We start from the raw sequence: 19659 nt of genomic DNA, 5'->3' as shown, positions 1-19659 counted from the left end.
TCCGACGTGCTCTGCGTTGCAGCTTGCTCCACCATGGCTCCGCTGTGCGTGTGCTACATTTACTTTCGAATGGGAGTTTTGGCTGCTTTGGATCAGGCTTTCCCATAATGGTAGGTCTTACCAGCAATGTGCCGGAGTTCAATCACACAGTGCGCTCTTCTCGTCCAGTCTGTGCAGATACGGACCTCCGCTATCAGTGTCTAATCTGTTCGCTGGCAGATTGTACCTCGGAGACCCCACCGCGGTGCGCCTGCGGCCCCAAGCACCGCGCACAAGCTATCGAGTAATTTACCAGGGAATGAGGTGATGGCAGATCTCACTGCGGTCCCCCCAGTGGAAGCCACTCAGACAACGAGCAGACCCAGCCTTCCCGACCACCACAGCTCTAGGCTTCAGTAGTATGTGCTCCACTGGGCCCCACTCTGCTCTCCCCTGTCTGGACGTCACGTTCTCCTGCTTCCGACGCTGCACAAAATTCAGAACTGCTCCGTGACACGCCAAAGCAATCTCTCCTCACAGCTGTACAGCCACAGCCACAGCGGCCCACAGAGCAGCCCCAGCAGCACACTGGTGTCGCAACCCGCTTTGTCCCCATATTTGAAGCTCATCCCCAGCTCACCACATAGGCCGGAGGCAACAGCAGGGCCCCAGACACCACGGTCTGTTGATGCAGTCCAGACTGTCTTTTAGCCAATCTGCCAGCAGCCCCACACCCACGGCAGCACAGCCAGGTCAAGTGTCCCGCGGGTAAAGCAGCAGGCACGGCCCCCACTCTCCACCAGGCACGGCTGTCTCGCTCCGATGCGCCTGGACCCCGCCGAGGAAATTCCCCAAGGGTGCCCAGGCCCAACCGTGCAAGCCTGCCCGTACCCAACACAGCGAGAGGCCCACGCTCCACTCACCTCACTCTCGCAGATCATCTGGCAGTATCGTCTCCTCGCCCAGTCGTCCGCAGATCACTTGCAGCACCGCAGAGTTGGTCTCGGCTCTGCCTTTGGCATTGCACTGCAGGATGTCCTCGGCAGTTTCAACTTGGCACAGTCCATTTTGCTATAGTCTCACGCAGCGCCCGCCCAGCGCTTCAGAGCTCCTCACTACATCAGCACTCGCTGTTCAGCCGTCATTTTCTCACTGCCTTGCTCACATCGTCATCTCCCTGTCCAATGGGTTTCCGCCACTTGATTGCCACCAATTTCACCCCAAGTGTGTCCGAGGCAGTTCCCAGACGTGTCGGTAGGTTTTTAGCAGTGCAGGTGTCCTGGATCAGTGGCAGCCATTCCGGATCGCGCCATAGCCACGCCCCCCCTCATCATGTAACTCTTGTGAAGAGCCGTATACCAGTGCATCATCCTGGTAAATCTTGACACCAGATAACCCATGTAAAACATCTTCCATAGCTCCCTGGAATACAGAGGCTGCAGAATTCAGTCCGAAAGGAAGTTTTGTAAATTTGTATGTGCCAAAAGGTGTTATAAATGCAGTGAGGGTCATCAAGTCAGAGTCAATTTTAATTTGGTAATACGCGGCTCTGAGATCCAATGTGGGGAAGACCTCAGCTCCGCCAAATTGCGTCAGCATTTCTGTAATATTTGGGAGAGGGTACTTTTCAGCTACGACAGCACGATTGAGTGCGCACAAGTCCACACAAAGCCTCACCTCACCAGAGGCTTTACGTGCAAGTACAACGGGAGCCAACCACTCACTCTAGAACCAAGAACCCTTTAGCAAAAAACACAATGACATGCAGGTCATTACAGTGTGGTCGAGAGCCACACATTCTCTTAATATCAGTTGACTCAGCCCTAAGCATTCACTTAACCAAACCTTCAGCCAAAACATTAATGGGCGGAGTGCCAATATATCACTTAAATAGGGCACCCCCAGTTCCTCATGTACCACTATATTGGACGTACCATGAGGGACGCCCAATAAGCGCTTCAAGACTGTATTCTTGACTACTTGTAGGTCAGTTGTAGACACATGCCCCCATATTTCACTACCGTAAGAGGCTGTCGCAATGCTCTTAGCCTGATAGATCTTTAAAAGAGCGCGATCGATCTCTTACCCAATTTCAACGCAAAATTTCAAATGGCCGCGTTCACCCACACCAAATCTCCCTTCTTTCTCTGTTTTAAAGGGCCCCATTTCATCTGCTTGTCCAATACCAGCTCCAAATATGAAAAATTATCAGTACGGAGCACTAAAGAAGATCCCACCCTGATTTGAAAGTCTTTTTTTTGGACGAAGACCCACCTGCATAATGTAAGACTTAGAATCATTTATGGATAAATCCCGATCCAACATAAATGTAGAGAAAGCATTAAGTAAAATTTGTAACCCCCAGGCGGTCCTCGAAAACATTACTGCGTCATCCGCATATGATAACACTGGCAGGCCACGGTGGCCTACCTGCGGATAATCTACCCCTGTCCTCAATAAGACTTTGTCCAGGTCATTAATATATAAATTAAATAAAAAGGGGGCTAAAATACATCCTTGGCGTACTCCTCTCTTTATATCGAAGTTGCGTGCAAGTCTTGTGAAAATCTGACATGGGCCTTAGTTGCGCGATGGAGGTCCTCGAGAAAATAGAGAATACTACCATCCACCCCTATATCTAACATGGACTGCATAGTTTGGCCCTATTCATGTGATCAAACGCGGAAGACAGATTCATAAATGCTAGATAATTTGTGCCAGGGTGGGCAATTGCATATTTATTAACAATCATAGTTAAAATAAGGCACTGGGCCACAGTGGACTTCCCTGGACGGAACCCATATTGAACGTCTGATAAGATGGTATGTTCCGCCGCCCGGCTAGTCAGCCTATTTAAGAGTACTAGGCCCACAACCTTCACCACTGAATCCAGCTTTAAGATTGGTCTATAACAGTGGGTACTATCTCTATCACCTTTCTTGAAAACAGGCACTATAATCGAGGTTTCCCAGGACTCGGGGCATCCTGTCTTTGCGGCAGCATTGATTACTGCAGCAAGAACCAGAGCCCAAAAGTTGGGATCTGATTTTAAAAGATCTGGTGGGATACGTCCCGGGGCTTTGTTGCTCATCAGCCCGACAATACCCTCCTTAATCTCTTCCGAAATAAAAACCAAATGAGGGATGTCTATCTCACAAGTAAACGGACGGTTTAACTCTGGGGGCTTTCAGACATAGTTTCAAAATGGGAAACCCTCTTGATTTAGAAAGGGACTGTTATTAATGCTCCAAAATCTGGAGCTATTCCTCAAAGTGCTTGCTCTAAGTAAACGCCTCCAGGCCTCCTCCTTCAGGGCAGACTTACGTTTGGCCAGTACTCATTTATAATCTCTCCGACATAATCTGACCTCAGTAAGGTTTGTTGAGCTCTTATTTAAATCTACGCGTAATTCGAATCGAACCATCTGGGGGTCTTAGCGATTATTTGTTGGGCCGGGATACTTAAAAGATCTGCCACTTTAACAGAAATAGTTTTGAAAGTGTTCCTGCTCCACTTGCTTTAATTTGATTTTGTCTTTATTACAAGCTTTGTTACAGTTTAGTCTGTGATTGTGCAGCGAGTTGGCCTGCCTTGCCCTTTACTTCCAGCCATTCTTGCCCTACTCCAGCCTCTTGCCACCCAGCGGTACGCCCCACTCCCAGGACCTACTTAATAGAGGCCACCGAGTGACTCCATTAAGCAGGTCCTGTGCCAGCTCCCCAGCGCTACAGTCAAGCAAGTCTTTTGACTCTGCCCTGCTGTGCCATTGTGTACGCTCTCTTCACTTTTCTCCGGCTCTCCTCCGCTCCACTGCGATCATCGTTGTTGCCTGTGTGCTGCTTAGCATAGACTTGTTTTTCCTGTTAGCACCGCATATCGCCTGGTGTCGGTGAGCCTTTTTGTTCCTGTATAGTATAGACATTCACTGTGTTGTGTGATTTTTTTCTATTTTTTCATTCTCCAGCTCCAATTGTTTTAACTTGATTATGTCTTTGTTACAAGCTATGTTACAGTTTTTGTCTGCGATTGTAAAGCGAGCCGGCCCACCTCACCACTCACTTCCTACTGTTCTTACCTGCTCCCGCCTCCCACTTCCCACCACCCAGTGCCCTTCCCCCCTCCAAGGACTTACACCTGGACCGCACTCAGCGGCAGGAACCCTGGCTGCCTTTCCACCCACAGATACACAGCTGCAGAACTCCAAGACCTGGACTACAGATGCCGCAACAACGAATGCTGCACCTTCTCCTTCATCAACGGTTAGACCATTCGCCTGCTGCCACTGTCTCTTCACCTGCAACACAGGGCCTCCCCCCCTCTCCGATTCCTGTGCCACTCCCACTTCATCGACATCGACCCGCCCGGAACCACTCCAATGCCTCCTGCTCAACGCCCGATCTCTCTGCAAACACACTACCAAAAAATGGGACAACAGCGCCACACTCGCCCCAATTGTGATCTTTATCACAGAGATTTGGCTTAACCCCTCTTTTACCCAACATTACCACCACAATGCCCAATGGCTACAAGATGATGCACTGGTAACGCACCAACAAACACGGAGGACACCTCGCCATCATCCACAAAGATACAATCCGCTGCACCACCACCAAAGACGACACCACACCAATGGCAGAACAACCATTAGAGGCACCCTCACCTACAGACTCCTAGGACTATGCCTAGGCTTCTGTGATGCCTTCGCTGACTTCATAGCACCGCTAGCCATCGACTCCAAGCACTACATCCTCCTCGGTGACCACAACTTCCCCCTTAACGACCCCACGGACATCAATTCTACAAACTTTCTGGAACACATGAGCAACATTGGCCTCATCGAGCTGGTCACTGACACCACACACAGCACAGAACACATGCCTGACCCAATCTTCACGGCCAGCGACAGAGTCAAATACAGCCACATCACAGAATTTGCCTGGACCGACCACGCCAATGTTCACACCACCATCACTGGATCCCCAGACACTACCAATAGGCCTCACTGCTACTCCCTCCACAGCTGGAAAAAGTGCCCAAGACCCAAAGGATGGATGCCCACAGCCCGATCCGGCAACCAACCTGGAACAGGCCGTCTAGAATTTCAACACCTGGATCACCAAATGTGTTGACAGAATCACCCCATCAAGCTAGCCAAGACCCGCAGACCCACCAAACAATCCAGCTGGTTCACACCAGAACTCAGGACAATGAAATGCAATTGCAAATGACTAAAGAGAAGATGGTGCATCAGCAGAGACACCACAGACCTCAGCCCTCAAGAAATACAACCAACGCCTTAAAGACTCGAAAAAGAAGCCCTAGCAAGCCACAAGTGCCAACCACACCAAGGACCACTTCAGCATTGTCAGAGAGTTCTCCTGCCTGGATGCCACCAAGAACTCGATCTCTCCTCACAGGAACTCTGCGACACACTAGTGAACTACTTCCACAACAAAATATCCACCATCAACAGGAACTTCAAACCCCAACCCACTGACCTCAACAGCCCCCTCACACCATTGGATGCCTCCCTGACTCACCACATGGAAACAGCTCACCACAGCTATAATGAACTCGATCCTCGCGGGAGCACCAACGAACCCCTGCCCTCACCGCCTCTTCAACCTCGGAAGCAAGGAAATCAGCTGCCAACTCACCACCATTCTCAACTCATCCATCACCACAGTCACATTCCCTGATGTATGGAAACATGTAGAAGTCAGACCCCTCCTCAAGAAGCCCTCTGCAGACCCCAGTGAACTCAAGATCTACCGCCCCAATTCAATGCTCCCATTCTTCGCTAATGTTCTCGAGAAAGCCATCAACCATCAGCTCACCCAAACAACCTTCTTGACACCTCGCAATCCGGTTTCCACGCCAACCACAGCACCGAGAACTACCTACAAGGCTGCACTCATACGCTATCACCAGCAAATAGGAGACACCATGAAAAAAGCACTAGTGGACCGCATCGCAGGAAGCTTCAACAGCTGCAAGAAGATCTTATTCATCATCAAGTATTTCACCTCACCTTCAGCCACTGTCAACAATATAACTGCCTCACAACAACTCTGCGACAACCTATCCAACTTCTTCCACAGCAAAATCGCAAACATCTACAGCAACTTCACAAACCAACCCAACTAAACATCTACAGAAAATGTGCACACCAAAGCAACCCCAGAGAACTCACCGCTAACCTACCCACCACCAACCAAGATGGCCATTTGACTAATTGGACAACCCTCGCCAGAAATCGCACAGCTGCAAACCATATACTCAGGGTCCCCGACGGACCCATATCCCCCCACATTTACAACCTGGGAATATCACCAATCAGCACCACCCTGATTCACATCATCAACACCTTCATCATGCCCACCACTTTCCCAGATGAATGGAAACTTGCAGAAATCAACTCTCTTCTCAAGAAGTCCACAGCCGACTTGAATCAATTGAGCAACTTCCGACCCAGCTCCCTGCTCTACTGTCGAGCCAAACTGATTGAGAAGGCCATCAACAAAAACTCAAAACCCACCATCAAGGCCATCAACAAAAACTCAAAACCCACTTCAAACTTAACTATCTTCTAGATGACAATCCATCATGATTCAAAAAGTACTACAGCACCGAATTAGCAATCATCGCAGCCTCAAACAACATTTGAAACACCCTGGACTGAGGAGAAACAGCGGCTCTTATCCTGCTCGACCTCTCCACAGCCTTCAACACTGCCTCTTACAACACTCACTTCGGAAAACTCCACAAGATTGGCATAAAATGATCCGCTCTCATATTGATTTGTTCCTTCCTCACTGGTAGAACCCAAAGGGTAATACTGCCACCCTTCACATCAGAGACAAAGAAACTGATATACAGAGTCTCATAGGGATCGCCCCTCAGCTCCCCCCTTTTCAACTTATACATGACACCACTCACCAACATCAGCCGAACAGAAGACATCACAGTCATCTCCTACACCGATAGACAAGACAACCACCACTAAAACCAGCTTCATCAACTGCATGACCATGGTAGCAGACTGGATGCAAACCAACTACCTGAAGCTCAAATCTGACAAAACAGAAGTACTTGTCTATGGCAGCAAGACCTCCCCAACTGGTGGCCATTGGAGCTAGGACCAACACCCACACCCACAAACCACAAAACAAATCTAGGGGTCATCCTAGATGACAAACTCAACATAATGACTTAAGTCAAGGCAGTATGCAACTCATGCTTTCACATCCTATGCGTGTGGCAACAGATCTTCAAATGGTTGCCTCAGAGCACCAGACGGAGTGTCTCGCAAGCACTCATCACCAGCAGGCTGGATTATGGCAACTCTCTCTATGCTAAAATCTCCAAACAACTCCTACACAGACGCCAGACCGTTCAGACCACCGCTGCAAGGCTCACACTCAACCTCCCATGCCACACCCACATCATCCAGTATCTCAGGAAGCTTCACTAGTGCAGTCAATTCAAAGTTTTCACACACGTACAAAGCCCTACACAACACAAGACGAAAATATCTGAACAGCCGCAAACACTTTCATCAACCCACCAGACACCTATGCTCTGCCTCACTCTCACTCAGACACACTCCCTGCATGTTCAAACCAAAACTGAAGGTCGTTCATTCTCCTATATCGCACCTAAGACATGGAATGACCTCCCTTAACACATCAGAGTCTCTTCCTCATATCTTGATTTCGCAAAAAGCTGAAGACCTCGTTCTTTGTTAAAGCACCTTGGGGACCACACACCTACACATTTGCTCAAGCACATGGATACCCTCTCCGCAGATTAGTGCATTATACAAATCAGCATAGCATAACATAACATCTTACCTGCTCAGTTGCTCATTGGAATATTAGTCTATTTTCTAAGACTGCCACGAGCTACAAATATTGCGCTATTAAAGATTTCACAAACCTGTTGAGAAATTCTGCAGCAACAAAATTAAAACATTTGCAGTTCTGCTGAGACGTGCTGGTACTGTTCATTAAACGTTATAAAATCCATATTGGGCATTGGGGGCATGGTTTGGTTATAACAATCCATCCTGTTGTCTAGCCAGCCACCATACATTTCAGCCTACTAGAGAATTGCCAGACTGGCAGAAAGATCAGTCCGATCACGTCCATATTGTCACTCTTAATTACAATGCTTTTTATAAGAAGTGCTTATAATGTATCAAAGAAAATACAACGACCCAGGTGAGAAGTTCATGTTGTGCCCCATTGAACTTCTAGAAGTTCAAATACACATACATCAGCTTTGCTCACGAGTGTCCACTTAAATGGATTTAAAGCATGTAAGAGCATGTAAAACTTAAAAGCATACGTCCTGCCTTTTAAACACATTGCTCCCTGCCCTCTGGGTTACCCAGGGCCTACCTTAGGGGTTACTTATATTATAAAAAGGGATGGTTTATGTCTGGCAAGAGGTTTATCTTGCCAGGTCAACATGGCAGTGTAAACTGCACAGACAGGCTTTGCAATGGCAGGTTGGATACATGGCTAGAGGGCTACTTAAGTGGGTGGCACAATGAGTGTAGTAGCATTTAATTAATAGGCCCTGGGCATGTGTAATGCACTTTACTAGGGACTTATAAGTAAATTAAATATGCCAATTGGGGATGGACCAATATTACCATGTTTAGGGGAGAGAGGACAAGCAATTTAGCCACTGGTTAGCAGTGGTAAAGTGCTCAGAGTCCTGAAACCAGCAAAAAGTGGTCAGAAAATGGAGAGAGGCAGGCAAAAAGTTGGGGGAAAGACCACCCTAATGCTATCAGGTCTAACAAAATGCAATGAATAAAACCAGAATATCTGATGGAGAAAATGAAACATATTATCAATCGCCTCACAAAAGACTTACAAGGTGGAAAGCAGCAATGAACAAAGGCTAAGCCTCTTTAAAACCAAAACTGCTCATCTAAGCTGTACATCATTCTGATCGGTTGTAAGATATCTTTTTGGGAGATGTACTTTTTTTAGCCATTGTTTTATTTGCTGCTTGGAACAAAGAGTGTTGTGCTTGGTAAAAGATGTACAGTCTGATAAAATGCAAATCATAAACCAGTGATTTATCTACATTTCATAATACAAAATACTATCTAGAAAAAAAGTCAAAGGAAATCCATTGATGAAGCTGATTTGAAAGAATTTGTATTGTATTGTACTGCTTTGTAATTGCTTGTATATTGTGATTATTACCCCTTATAAGACAATGAAGCTCTTTACTGTGAGTACCATGCTACTCTGGAACCCAAAATTAGAGGTTAATTCATCCGTTATTCAGAAAAGTCTTGTGTTTTCAGGTAAACCACTCCATGCATTTACTCCTGTTTCCTTGTGGTAAATTAAATTAACAGGAGTTAGGCGTTATCAGTAGTAGAGGCTGTGCGAGTTCATGCAAATGATTGGTGGGATGAATAGATAGACTAGAGGAGATTAGGTATTGTTAGGATGCAGGGATATAGTGTCAAAGAGGTTGTGATGTCTGAAATGAGGTGTGGGCAATTTGTATAAATACAATAATATAAATTAAGGTAGACAGCCAAGGAACCTAGAGTACACTATAGTCAGAGAGAGTAGGCATGCAGAGATGGAATGTAAGGAGAAGGTCATTCGAAAGAGATAAAGGAGAGGAAGAAATCAAAAGTTTTAGTGAACATCAGTTTTTTATGCAGGGTTTTAAGAAGATACATTAGGAGGCTTTTTGATATAGCATACAATCTAAGGAATAACACTGAGGTGATCAATGATAATAAATTCACAAAGGTTCTGGCCTAACTACTTGAAGTGAATGGGATGCAGCCTCGAACAGGAAATGCACTGAACAGAAACTTGATTCTTGCTCCAAAACCTGACCAAAATTCCACAGAATTCCAGTGAATTACTGTGAAATCCCAGGTAAGCAAAAGTCAATGTCAGAAAATGTGTCAAAGAGTGGGAAAAATGATGATGCACGATTTCAATATGATCTAAGGGAGTGGTAAGAGGTGTAACCTACCTGTTTATTTCTTCACTCGCTTCACAGCACCCTCTCCTTACTAATCCTTCAGAAGCAGATGCCACGTTACATGTAATGCTGCTTCGCATGATCCTTGTAACTGCAACAAATGATGGCCGGAATGCTGAATGATTCAAAAATTCTCCCCCACTCAAGAGATCGGGGTTAAATCCATCATTCTTTTGCCCACTATGCCACCCCAGTTTGGACCCAGCCATATGCAAATCAGTCTTGACCCTGCGCCTCATGGGAACAGTCCAGACCGAACTGCCAAGCCAGGTCCTCCCTGGACCGGAAACAAGCATCCTGGGACTGGTTTCGGGGTATATCACCCTTCATCAGCCAGGCTAGCTTGAATCCAGTGGCACAGTGAGCAAGGGATCCACGTCTGGGCATAACCATTACACTTAGGGCAAAAACTGTAACTGCAACAAATGATGGGCGGGATGCTGAATGATTCAAACATTCTCCACCAGTCAAGAGATCTGGGTTAAATCCATTGTTCTTTTTCCCACTACGCCACCCCAGGTTGGACCAAGCCATATGCAAATCAGTCTAGACCCTGTGCCTCGTGGGAACAGTCCAGCCCGAACTGCCAAGCCAGGTCCTGCCTGGACCGGAAACAAGCATTCTGGGACCGGTTTCGGGGTATGTCACCCTTCGCCTGATCCTAACATATATATTGTTTTGCACTTACAATTGGAACTCCTTTAACCATGTGAAGTTCATACCTCCTGTGTTTATTTCAATAACTGTGTAGTAAACTTTCTTTTTCATTGATACATGATAACACATTTCAGAATAATTTAAGAATGACCAATACAACAAATGCATTGCCAGGTATTAAGTATGTATTGTGAATACTTTTACACTTATTTGGTGATTGTAAACTGCAACCAAACATAGAGAACGCAGGTTGAGTGGTGGGCAAAGCCTCAGAACCATCATGTGAGTTGCAAAATTGCAGATCAGTGTCTCTGCAAACAGAAACATGTCACATGTCATCTGCGTGTCAGTCTGGTCCCGCCAAAACGAGGAAGACCATTTGGGAACACTATATAGGATTTTTTCATATGCTAATCTAGGTGGTGTGCGTATTTGTCTGAGTAGCCAGCATTTCAAAGTTTGGGTGATTTTGCCCACCCTTATGAGAATCCTCTGCGCCACAGAAGAAATCTCTGTTTTCTATCAATCCCATGCTCTGGCAGGTGAGTGTAGCTCAAAAACTCTGGAAAAGCATAAATCCATAAATGAAAACCTCAGTCACTTAAATCAAGGCTTGTCACTGTTTTGTCATTTTTAGGTCTCGCAACCTGCGTTGCACTGCGTAGCAGGGCACGCGCAGGTCGCGAGACCTCTAGTAGGTGAAAAATGGGGTTTTCAAGCTGACCTGGAATCGCACACGCTTGTGCGTGTGAATTTCCTTTTCAGCTACCCCATTGGCCTTAGCGTGCGTCTTTTAATGAAAGACTGCACGCTATTGGCCAAAGGCGGGCGCAGTGCTCCGCCCACAGCCTATTGGTGTCTATTACGCGCTTGGTGCGCGTAATAGACACCAATAGGCCGGCACATGGTTTCTATTATCATGCCCACACACGGGCGCGATAATAGAAACACATGGCTTGCAGTGGGCGCGCTCACGCTCCTTCTTTATTTTTGGATCCATTTCACAGAAGCAACAAAAGCCGTTTCTTTTCCTTGTTTCATCTACAGAATTCCACCACTAAGTGCATCTTCTCTTTTGCTAGTATATTCTTTTTTTTTTTTTAAAGGACCTTTATTGTTTCAGCAAGGAAATACAAACATGGGCCTACAACCAGTCAGGCCGGCCGCTAATCAAGTCAGAAATAGAGCAATACATTATAGAAAAAGACAGTGGCACGGAAATCAAGGTCTGAAGAGCGTCCAGGATAGAACACATGCGTAAACTTAGACTATGAGAACAAGGATCCAAGAAGGTCCATTTTACAACAAAGAGAAATAAAATAAAATCAATGCCGTACAGTCATACATGCTCCTACGATAGCAAACAAAAAGCAGAAAACCCGCCAGCAGTGTAAATATATTCGAAGGAATGGGGGATAGGGCCTTTGGGTCAGGATAGTTATAAAAACACATACAGTTCGGTGCGAGCTATGCCCCATCCCCAAAGCGCAACACATTGTAGGAAACATAAAAGACGACGACATCGAAAAGAGAAAGACAAAGGGCCATAAAGACAAAGAAAGGACAGATTAACAATCCCATCCCCCTACCCCCCACCCTGCACCCCTGCAGAAGGTTACGGCCTACCCCCCCCAGCAGCGTGCCTGTAGCCCTAATTAAGAAACCCGAAATATAGAGAAGAGAGAAAAAAGAAGAAAAAATGGTGAGGCGGACCATCGACCCGGCCACCCGGCCCCCCCCTACACCGCATGCAATAATCGTCAGACAGAAATGGTAGAAGGACTACGAAAAAAAGTAATCATGTATAGCACAATCAATGATATCCCCGCTGAGTGTCCCGTAAATCACCGTCAAACAACAATAAGTCCCACCATGTCCCAAATGATCTCACCCCTGGCCTCTTCTATCCATAGTATCAATGTACATCTCGCTATCAATCGGCAGACAAAATAGCATGAGGGGTTCAAATGTTCCAGGAGAATCGGGAAGTGTCGTCGCTCCATCGGGCGTCAGCCACCAGCACCCCGCCAAAGACGCATGGCGGAAATCTGCCTGTATCAATACCAACACCGATAACAACCTCCTGGCCGAACACAGTTTCGCCAGCCATGGAAAGGGAATCACACGATGCGGCAAGCGCTGAAACACCGCCGGGGCCGCCCAAAACACGGATCGACGCCGTTCCGTCACTCGCCAAGCAGACAAGGGCCCCAATGAGTCAATCACCTGTGCAACAGGTGTATCCACAGCAGTCTCATGAACCAAGGCTATCTGTGACTCCACGGATTTAAATGTAGCGGAGGCATCCGTCAGTGACATAGAGGCAGGCAGATCGGCGCCTACACAGGAAGGAACCAAGCCTACGTGGAACGGCGGAACAACAATGGCGGCCATCCATCTTCCCAGTTCCCGGGCCTCCCGGATCAGGGTCATTTGCAGGGTTGTTAATGCAGCCAGGACATCTCTGAACGTGGGCCCTTTCTCATGATGCCAGCCCCCGGGACTCTCTTGTACAGTGGTTTCACTTTCCGGATGGAGGGGGCGGATAAGGGTGCCATCCGCCATCTTAGTCGTCACGGCCTCCTCCTTCTCTATCTCACCTCAGGACCGGGCCCCACACCAGGATGCAACAGGATTCACAGGCGGACCCCAAAAATCAAAGCAGGCATCCCAACGGAGGGTCACCAAAGGACTAAACAAATTCTCTGCCGCTCCCCGGGAGGCACCCGTCAGTCCCGGGAGAAGCTGTTAATGCCCTGGCATCACACTGAGGGGGGGGTCGAATATCGTGGTTTCCCTCCGGTCCTGAGGTATCGCACTTCCCGCAGAGCAATCTGCTATTCGGAGGAGGTCGGCACTGTCGCCGTTGGCTGGCAGATCTCAGATTCCCTCCGACCGACTCCCTTCCGCAGCCAGAGGCCGCTGTTGTTGCAGTCGCGGCCGGATACTCCTCCCACTCGAGATCCCGGTCTCGGCACAGTAAGGGCCGCCAAACAATCGGGGCATTTCTTCGGGTCTACCGCAAGGAGAAGCACCAGGAGCAGACGGTAAGTGAACGGTGTCCTTCGCCTACTGAGATATGCAATAATTGCACCGGATAATTGCCAGGATATATGTGCGGGGTAAGAGGGCTCACGGAGCCGAGCGTTTATGCAGCCATCTCGATCGCCATCTGCTAGTATATTCTTGTTTTAATTGGTATTCTGCCACCGCTTGTTGCTGCATGTATTTATTACTGCAGCGAGCGATCCTTTACTGGTGCCGGCAGCCATTGTGGTGGCTACAGAGCTGTGTGGTACAGTCTCTAGACCTACGGGAACAATGTCACGTTCTGCTGCAGTGCCGGAGTTTGTTGTGGAAGGACAGTGGATAGTTTGCTCAGGGCAATCATGGTGCTGGCGGTGCTGCCTGAGTGCTTGCACCGGCCGCTGGCAGCTGTCAGCTACAGTATTAAAAACACTGTGCATCGTCCCCGCAAATTTAAATGCTCCTGAGGCGAGGGAGAGACTGATTGTGCCCAGTGCTTAATTTGTAAAAACAGAAGTGCAGGTGCTGAAAATGTTGCCAAGGAGGCCACCACTCACGTCTTCCTCCGGTGAGCCCCACTTTCAACACTCTCACTGCCTCAGTCTCTATCTTCTAACCTTGATCTGTTGTCTGCCCCTTAAGTCTTTGCTCTAAGAGTCTATCCTCTCACCACTCTAATTGTTTTCTATCACCTTTGTCACACCCTGTATTTCTGATTTGCCCTCTATTTATTTTAGCCCTGCCCTTTTTTCTCTTCACTTTTATCCATGCTCTGCTCTCTTTCCCCTCGATCTTGGCTCATTACTATCACTCTCTAGCAGTGATTAGCTATGTCTCCATTTTATCATTTGTCTGCTTTTTTTTCCTCTGTCCTGTCCTCCACATGCTTTCATTCTATCTTCTCTCTTCTTAATGCGCTCTTCTTCACATCATGGCTGCTTTCTCTTTGTATCTGATTTGCTCTCCTCCTTTTCTTCTGCTTTGCTCCGTTTTATCTCTCTCCTCTGTACTCTTGCTGTCTCTCATCTCTAACACTGCTGCTGCCTGTGACCCCTGTCGTCAGCCTGTACATGTCCCTGCTTTTTTGAACTCTGTGTTTTCTTGTTGTCATTCCTAATGAAGCGAAAGATGACGTGTTTTACTTTCTTACCCACACCGAGTGCAAAAACAAAATGTACACCAAATGAAAATGCTTTTTTGCATATATTAATCAGTGTGGTATGACTGGGTTTATTGCGGAACAGGCGGCTGCTTGAGCACAGCAGGTCATGTCACTGCTAGTGCTGCCTGTAATTAGTATGTCCAGGGATGACGACGGCATTGGCATCCACTGCTCCGCTCGCTGTGATCCTGCCTGCTACAGCACAGGCATTGTCCCCAGCAGTAATGCTGCAAATGCTGGTAAGTATGGCTGTGGTGCCTACTGAACTCACTCACGCTCAGCAATTACCATGCTGGGGTGCAACGCATAGATTCTACTGGTGACGCCATGGCGCACAAAAGTTGTGTTGGGCCGCATCGAGCACATTGAGGAAAGCATCAATGCAGGGCTGCCAGATATGATACTTTGGCTATGCAACAAGTGGAAAGTCCACACTTACTTTCATTTATTCTTCCTCAAGAGCCCTCACTCCCAAGTTCCAAAGGCGCTCTTGCAGCTTCCTTGCCTCAACTCCGTCATGAGCCAGCCTCCAGCTACAATTATCCAATGGGAGGTTAAGACTCAGGCAGTGGCAGGGTGCAGCAGACTAGGGGAATATAATGCAAGCCATAGTTTGTCGATGACTTCTTGGATTTGTGATCAGCATGATGACATCATCACTAATGTGGTGATACACAATCATGCCTGCCTGGACAGGCATATGCCGGCCTGCCTATGAACATTTACCAGCCAGTCACCATGCAATGTATGTTATTCTTTTTATTTTGAATTGAACAACTAATATTGAGACCACCACCTGCAGGTTCAGAAATTGTAGATCCGGCCCTGTGAAAGAAGTGCAGGTGCTGAGCACCTGAAAGCACCTGCTCAAATTAAGCACTGTGTGCCACCGCTTGTTGCTGCATGTATTTATTACTGCAGCGAGCGATCTTTTACCGGTGCCGGCAGCCATTGTGGTGGCTACAGAGTTGTGTGGTACAGTCTCTAGCGCCACGGGGACAATGTCACGTCCTGCTGCAGTGGCGGAGTTTGTTGTGGAAGGACGGTGGATAGTTTGCTAAGGGCAATCATGGTGCTGGTGGTGCTGCCTGAGTGCTTGCACCGGCCGCTGGCAGCTTTCAGCTACAGTACTAAGAACAATGGGCCCTGTCGCAGAATTCGAATGCTCCTGAGGCGAGGAGAGACTGAGTGTGACTGTTGCAGCGGGCACAGGCCACCTGCAGCTGTCAGCTGAGCTGGAGTATTAAAAACAATGCCCCCGCGAATCCTTAGTGACACAGCCATCTTGTAATCTTAATGATTTGCTCACACATATTTTTACCTTAGTTAAGTTCCACTCGTAAATCAAGCCATTTGCACATAGAAGCTGAACTTCTATGTTGAAATTGCTTTACGAATCGCACCCTATATCTCTGGGGCATAGTGGTGTCAAAGGAGAGAGTGGAGTTTCCCATATTCACACACTTTCCTGAAATTTCAGACTCAGCTCACTGAACAGCTTGTTCAACTTGTGCTGCCGTCATCATTGGTACTGTGATGACCGCTACCTGCCACTGCTAACCTGGTAAACATTCACTGGCACAGAAACAAGCCCTTCTGTCCAAACTGTTTTAAAACACTTTAGTGTGCTGACAATGAATGTACAGCATACTGACACCTCTTTTTCCTCAGGAGGTATCTTGTGTACTTGTCAGTTCTGTAGCAACAAGCTATACCATTGTATGGAGGAAAAGAGCAATGAAAAGAAAGTCAAAGCCTGGCATTTTGTCTCTTGGAAATCTGGGGTGAGTAGCCTTGTACTTGTAATGCGAAACACTACAGGTACTAGAATGCAACAATACCCATGCAAAAACGCATACTTCTTACTAAGAAGGAACAATTTGTTCCGAAAGGTATAACTCTGTTCAGGGTTACATGACACACTTCCTCACTCGCAATAATACAACAGTATAAGGTGGTACATAATGTGAGGTAAATGTTTCAATCTATTGTGAGGTTTCTCCAGCCTTCATTTGTGAGCCCCCCTTTTCACTATTAAAACAAGCACAGCAGTGTCATTGCCTCCTTACCTCCACATTACTGAGGTGATCACCACATTGTTTAGGACCTTTAATGTGGTCTTGCATTTGCGAAAGTTTGAGCTTATTAGCATTAGAAATTACAATGCCTTTTATATATGTATTGCTTTAAAAACACATAAATAAAAGGTATTACCATTTACAATGACAATAGCCTAAAATATCTTAATTGCGAGACCTATTGCATTGAAAATGGTAGTTTGTCGTTGCAGTTACCAAGACTTTAACCACATTATAAAAATGAGAATCACATCACACACCAGCACAATTACAAACGATCAATGGCTGCTGTGCTAACATAATGATAAGGGATTATATTAATACCTCCATCTGGTTCTTGCATGTTATGCCCCCTCCTTACAAAAAAGCAATTCGCAAAATCACGACCCTGGTGTGGTGAGCAGGGTGGTGTGGCTATAAAACACATCGGGGAATTGGAATGCTTTCTGAGATGTTTATGCTTGACGCGATCGAATGCATGTTTGGAATGTAACAGCCACATCGCCATCACATCAATTTACCACTGGTTCCTACAACAGTACAATTAATCGGCAACATTGTGTTGGCTTGATCAGTCGGGAACGGAACAAGCAGAGTTTGATATAGCAAATATCACTTAGCGGTATTTGCTCCACTGTAAATAAAAAATTAAAGAAACCCATAGTGAAACTACCACAAAACAAGTATTGCACATAAGTCGTTAGTTTGACAGTTGTGAGATTATTTCTTTGACATAGAAGGCCTCACGCATGAAAAACTGACTTTGAGTGAAAGGTAGTCACATCTTCTATATTTGAGCTGTGCTGTTTCACTCCATTTCTTACTGCGTACAGCATACACAGCAAATATAGTTTTACATTATTTTGATACATATTTTTGCTCACGTGCAAAAATTGACATTGAAGCAAATCATGCTTGCTCATTTCTTTTGTATGCAAGGATCCATCCTACCGGTCACACTGTGGCAAAATTCAACTTTATTTTGCCAGTCTATCTTTGTATATATTTTAAGAGAAGTTGAGAGGTCGTTGACCCTGCAACATTCCAGTTAAAAACAACTCACCTGTTTTGCGCGCTGAACAGTTGGCAATATGTAGGAAGTTGTGGCCATTGACTTTGCAACTAAAACGTAATTGATTTGCGTGCTGCAGAGTTGGCAAAATGCAAACAAGCACTGTCAAAGGCAACACGTGTGACATCAGAAGACCGCCTTTTGGCTTTTACAATGACTGTTTTGTCATGGTTTTGATAAAACATTATGTTTGAAGGACCAGTCCGGCCCTCGCCAATATAAAAAAAATATGGCTAAAAGCAAAAAATATTTTTGGGTATCGAAAAGCACACGTTTCTATAATAGCCATCGGCGCTGAAATGAACTACCCTGTGTGCGGATGTGTTACTTGTGGAAAAGCTGAACGCCATCACTGACAATGAGGTTAGCCAATGACTGAAGTTGACCAACCCACTGCTCCATGATGTATGGTGTGTAGGGTGCAGAACAGAAATGTGAATGACTCCACAAGAGACTAATAGGTGGATAGAGCTAGTTAAAACGAAAGCACTTATAAGTAGCTAAAATATGTAATTTTATAACTATCAAATGGTCCCTGGCCAAAGCCAGACACAAAAAAATTCCCGAAGTCACGCATGGCATAGTGCCTCACACCTTCTTTCCCTGTTGCCGAGAGAACCAGGGCGGGGCTTATGGCTTTGGGGGAAGGAAGTGATGCAGCTGTCATTAGTAACTACCGTATTTCCCCACTGCCAATCAGGACTAGCGCAGCCCTGAGTGACAGCAAATGATTCACTGGGCTCACCCCGAGTATCATCCCGCAGCTGACCCCATACTTGCGAAATAAACTGGCGCCAGTTATAATAATATACAGTCCTGAGAGTATTATGATGCAGAAAATTATTTTAAGAATTATTAAAGTAAATCCTCACTCGATGCAGCAGATCGTGCCCTTCTTCCGCAGCCTTCCTTCTTTTGGGCTTCTCTTCCAAGGCCGTTGTCTTCAGCTCGTACTAAGAAAGCGCCATGAGTTTACTCATTCCTGGCTCCGCTTTGGGGACAAAACACGCGCCTTCGGGTGAGAGCAGAAACAGCTGTTCGCATTACAATTAGTAAACAGAGCCTCAGTGAGCACGTGTGTTCCTGGCCTCTGAACGGCTGTTACACAACACATCACAGACATGTGGACAGCGCGGGTGTGCGCAGAATCTTTCGAAACGGCAAAGCTCTGAACACGAGCGTCCTTGGGAGAGTAGCCAGTCTGAATGTCAACCTTGAGCGTGTGCTTGCTGGGTTTCGCAGAGAACAATAATCGTTTGTTGATGTAACGGTCCTGGCGCACTGGGACAAAACACCATGCTCAGGGCCGCCTGGGAATCGAAACCCCTGGCAAAAATCTTCAAACAAGTCCTGCTCCTTTCCTCCCTTCTCTCTCTCTCATCTCCCTTCTCCCTATCTGATCCCTCGAATCCACCTCTCAAATCTCTTGCTCTCTCCCCTGAAGCCCCTGCTTTGACAGTTGTAGTTAACCATTGGATTCTGGAGAGCAGAGGCACCAGCAGCGGCCCCTTGCCTTTAATACACAACGACCACCAGTGGCTTCAGCTCCAGGGGAAATGGCCAGCAGGCCCAGATCATGCTTCATTCCAAGTTTAACCGGTATTAGACACTCATTTAGCTTCACGCCGCTATATTGTGCCTTTTTAAGGGGA

At 46.8% G+C, this 19659-nt stretch overlaps 1 protein-coding gene across 1 annotated transcript in view; it reads right to left on the bottom strand.

Moving 5' to 3' along the window:
- The window catches only part of ZNF518A (zinc finger protein 518A), a 131802-nt gene extending 112725 nt beyond the window's left edge, over window positions 1–19077 (bottom strand). The window contains exon 1 of the mRNA XM_078643444.1: window positions 18880–19077. The gene's annotated coding sequence lies outside the window, so the exon portion shown is untranslated. The remainder of the gene's footprint in view (window positions 1–18879) is intronic.
- Window positions 19078–19659: the final 582 nt, after the last annotated feature.

This window comes from Lissotriton helveticus, chromosome 5_1, assembly GCF_964261635.1.
Source record: "Lissotriton helveticus chromosome 5_1, aLisHel1.1, whole genome shotgun sequence".
Taxonomy (NCBI): domain Eukaryota; kingdom Metazoa; phylum Chordata; class Amphibia; order Caudata; family Salamandridae; genus Lissotriton; species Lissotriton helveticus.
Note: the sequence above shows the minus strand (reverse complement) of the source record. Positions and strands in the feature narration are given on the sequence as shown.